Source organism: Microtus ochrogaster, unplaced genomic scaffold (assembly GCF_000317375.1).
Source record: "Microtus ochrogaster isolate Prairie Vole_2 unplaced genomic scaffold, MicOch1.0 UNK16, whole genome shotgun sequence".
Lineage (NCBI taxonomy): Eukaryota > Metazoa > Chordata > Mammalia > Rodentia > Cricetidae > Microtus > Microtus ochrogaster.
The window spans coordinates 5,629,586-5,633,728 of record NW_004949114.1 but is presented as its reverse complement, the minus strand read 5'-3'; positions in this window follow the sequence as shown (position 1 = coordinate 5,633,728).

Sequence of the window (4,143 nt, the reverse complement as noted above, 5' to 3'; positions counted from 1 at the left end):
CAGCTCCCAAAGGCATAGCCAAATATGGAGTTGTTTATTTCCAACAAGACAGGATGTCGGCACCATCTTGTAATGGCGATCCTGTCCGGCTCCCTACAGTCAGTAAAATTCTTTCATTTATGTGATTTCTTAAAACTTATTATTTTTCTTGAATGTGAGGAGAGGGGTTGACACATTAGGGATATGGGAGGTTATTCCTGCTCTGGAGCAGGCAGGTAACTTGGGAATCTCAGTGCTTAAGTGATATAGTCTCTGGAAGCTGTTATCCCTTTGGGTCCCAGCTTGACTCAGGCTCATGCATTGTGGGGCTGGCAGCTGCAGAGTGGTTGAGGGTGAAAGTAATAGGACATCGGAAAGAATGCAGTGTTATTTGACGGAGGTAACCAGAAGCCACCAACACAAGAATAGGGTGCCTAGGAAAACAAGAAAATCTTGCTGAGTGAAGGACTTTATAACAATTAGACCCAAAGCCGTGCCACTAAGATCAGGCCATGGTGAGGAGAGCCAGAGACCAGGTATTTCCTGGCACATGTGGTTTAACAACACAAAAAAATTAGAATGTATGGCACATGCAAAATATTTTAGGGACCCCAGTGCTTTGATCCTCCAATCATCACTAGTGCCCCTTGTGACTTCTTAGGAAGTGTAGAGATGATGGAGTAGGAAAAGCTTCATCCATTTGCTTTACTGGTTCTTCCATGTCTGTTTCTCTGGTGTCCAGGGCCCTGACCGCTGCAGAAGTGACAGGAGCTGATGCTCAGGAAGTGTATCCACTGGATAAGTCAAGCCTGTAGTTGCTCAGGCAGAAACATTCTCCAGAGTTGAAGATGGACATCCCCCAGAAGTAAAGGACAGTGAGAAAAGAGTGTATGGGAACCAGGCAGGATATTGGGTGGGTACTTTGACAGGCACCTCTGTTGGTCTTGGCTTGTCCTGATTTTACTTCTGAACACCTTGGGGGAAGCTAGAGGCTGCATGGAGTAAAACTGAAAATGATGACATGTGATGGCAATTGCTTATAAATTGACATTTTTTTTTCCTGTTTCATGGGTATGGCTCTGAACACACAGGTTAGAAATAGTTCCTGGGAAGACATGGAAAATAAATACCAAGTCGAGAGATTCTGAGTCCAATGAGGACTGACTAATCTTCCAACTTCTTTTTCTGCTTTATTTTGCAGATGGGAAGTAATAGGGATGGGGTGAAATGAGGGTAGCAAGCATTATTTAGTGAACAACTTTCTTAACTTGCCCCCAAACTTGCCCCTTGCGATGGCAAGTATAAAGTACCTAGAAGAGGGAAGAGATTATAAAAATCCCAGATTATTAAAATATTTGTATTGCAATCTATAGCGCTGCTTGATTTTTTTACTCATTTAAGTAATTTAACTTTTGAAGCACTTCATATTGAGCTAATGGTCCCGTGTGTGGATGAAAGGTAACAGTAAAATAGCTATGATCCAACCAAGGATGCTGTAGTCAGTCCTTGGGAATGAGGTGAGAGACCTAGGATCTTGGTCCCTAAGGCTCAGAATCTGGTCAAATCTGGTCAAATGAGAATGGGAAGGAGACTCAAGAAGGGGTCTTAATCTTGAGCCTTTCACAATCAGGCTCCTTAACCTTCCTTTCACCTTCTTAGCTGTTATCTGGGGAACGGAAGCATGCAGATGTTAGAATAGCTTTTAACGCCCATTAAAACATTGGTGTTCAGTTCTATAATTTTACTTCTGATGCATGTTTTTACTGAGTTCAGTGACTCTCTGTTCCAGTGTCTAGACAATGCCCTGAAATGAAATAAAACTGAATGCAGAACCACTTCCTATAAACAGAGATTGCATTTTCATTTCCGAAATGAAAGAATCACACAGTAACTATATTAATTACAACACTGACTGATGGCTCCGGAATATTTCTAGCTAGTTCTTACACCTTAAATTAATCCATTTCTATTAGTCTGTATATGGCCATGGGGCTGTGGTTTACTGGTAAGGTTCTGGTGTCTGTCTCCTTCAGCAGCTACATGGTGTCTGCCTGACTCTGCCTTCCTTCTCCCTTAATTCAATTTAGTTTTCCTACCCAGCTGTATTTTTTTGCCATAGCCAAAGCAGTTTCTTTATTAACCAATGGTAATAAAATATATTCACAGCATACAGAGGGGAATCTCACATCATCTCCCCTTTTCAGTCTAAATAAAAAAGAAGGTTTTAATTTTCACATAGTAAAATTACATATAACAAAATAGCTATCAAGCAAGAATTACAGTTACAATAGTTAGTCTATTTGCATCTGGCAAAATTTAAGAAAATTTTATATCATCCTTTTTGCCTCTGTGACTCTAAACTTTTATATCTAACATAGCTTTTTTCATAACTAAGGAAAACCAAAGACATAACTGTCTTCAACTCCATCAAAGACCCAGAAGGATATAAAATTACCTAAGTAATTATTATATTAAAATATATAAAATGTATTTATATAATATATAAATATAATATTATTAAAATTAGCAGGGAGTGCATTGTAAGCAACTTCCAAAACTCTAGAAATAACAGAGATATCTTGCTGCCTGGACAGTCACCCAAAGTTCTTCTTTAACTTTGGGGCATCTATCCTCAGCCTACAGGCCCATAGTATCTGGCAGACTTTTCCATGAAGCAGGAAATTTGAAAGACTGTTTGACCTATATTGGCAGTTTGTTATCACTTTTATCTGCATCCTTCAGAATATCTGGTAGACTCTTTCATGAAGCAGTAAGCCTGAAGGACTGTCTCATTTTCTTTTGGCAAGTTCAGCAGCCATTTTTCTGTGGCTCCCGCATGTCCAGTTAACTGTCAAGTATACCATCAAGCAGTCCAGGCAAGAGCAGTTTCTTGCCCCAGTGGCCAGCCAACTCCATAAAGAGTCTCTTCGATGCCCATTGTCCTCTTGAAGTAATTGGTGCTGATAGGAGCAGATGGGTATCATTGTCATGTCTAAGTTCTTGAAACATTTTAAATGTCACATTTTGTAGGTCTTTGAAGTATTAAAGACTATCTACCTAACTAAAATATATCTCTGTTTATTTAGAAAACCTAACTAACATGACTAAAAGTTTGATAATTATAGATGACTATTAATACATAATTTTAATTATTCATTGCATTTTAAAGAGCCATATAAACATAAGACCTTAAACATAAGTAGAAATATATATTTAACAAAACTGACCTTAAATTTGTATTAATAAACCAATCTCCATACCAATGTAGTATTTATTTCTGTATCACATCCACCTTTTTTTTTCTTTAGAAAGACCTTGACTAGCCAGGTGGTAGTGGTACACGTCTTTAATCCCAGCTCTCAGGAGGCAGAGGCAGCCATATCACTGTGAGTTCAATGCCAGCCTGGTCTATAAGGGCTAGTTCCAGAACAGGCTCCAAAGCTACAGAAGAACCCTGTCTCGAAAAGCAAAACTAATAATAATAATAATAATAACCCACAAAACAAAAACAAACAATCAAAGAAAAAGACCTTGCCTGTGGCTATTAATCATTTATAATCAACCCCCTTTAAAAGTAAACAAACATTTATAAACAATATTTGGGCTAGCAAAGAACATTTAGTCTTTTCTAGTTGTTTCCCGAGCATTTCTGTTTCCATGTCATCTGGGCTGAGACTAACATGGAAAGCTTCCTGGATCAGGTCTGGCAGGATGAGTAAATCTTTCAGAAGACAAACAGAAAGAAAGTAGGGCTGGCTGTGGCCTGTGATATTTGTAGTGACAGAACTCCAGAAAAACCCACTAACGTGCTCATCACCTCATCACCCCCTTTGTCTTCCTGCTGTCTTCCTTTCACACCTGATGTTCCTGCTCTTATGAGGGAGGCTGGGCTGGTCTCCTCAGCTCTTCCATTGTGGAAAGAGTCTCCAGATAAATATTCATCAAAGTCATGAACCATCAGATCTTGTGGACCAAAGAGCTCCAGCCTCTGAGGCACTCAGGAAGAATAAGGACCTGAGCAAGGGTCATAGCATCAAACATCCCCAGCTCAGCAAAGACCTTCATCTTTCTGGTCATAGGGCAAGGCAGGTTGCAACAGGACAGTTACCTATGTCTTCTACTTAGACAACAGTATGAACTAGTAAAGGCCATGTTACCTATGTC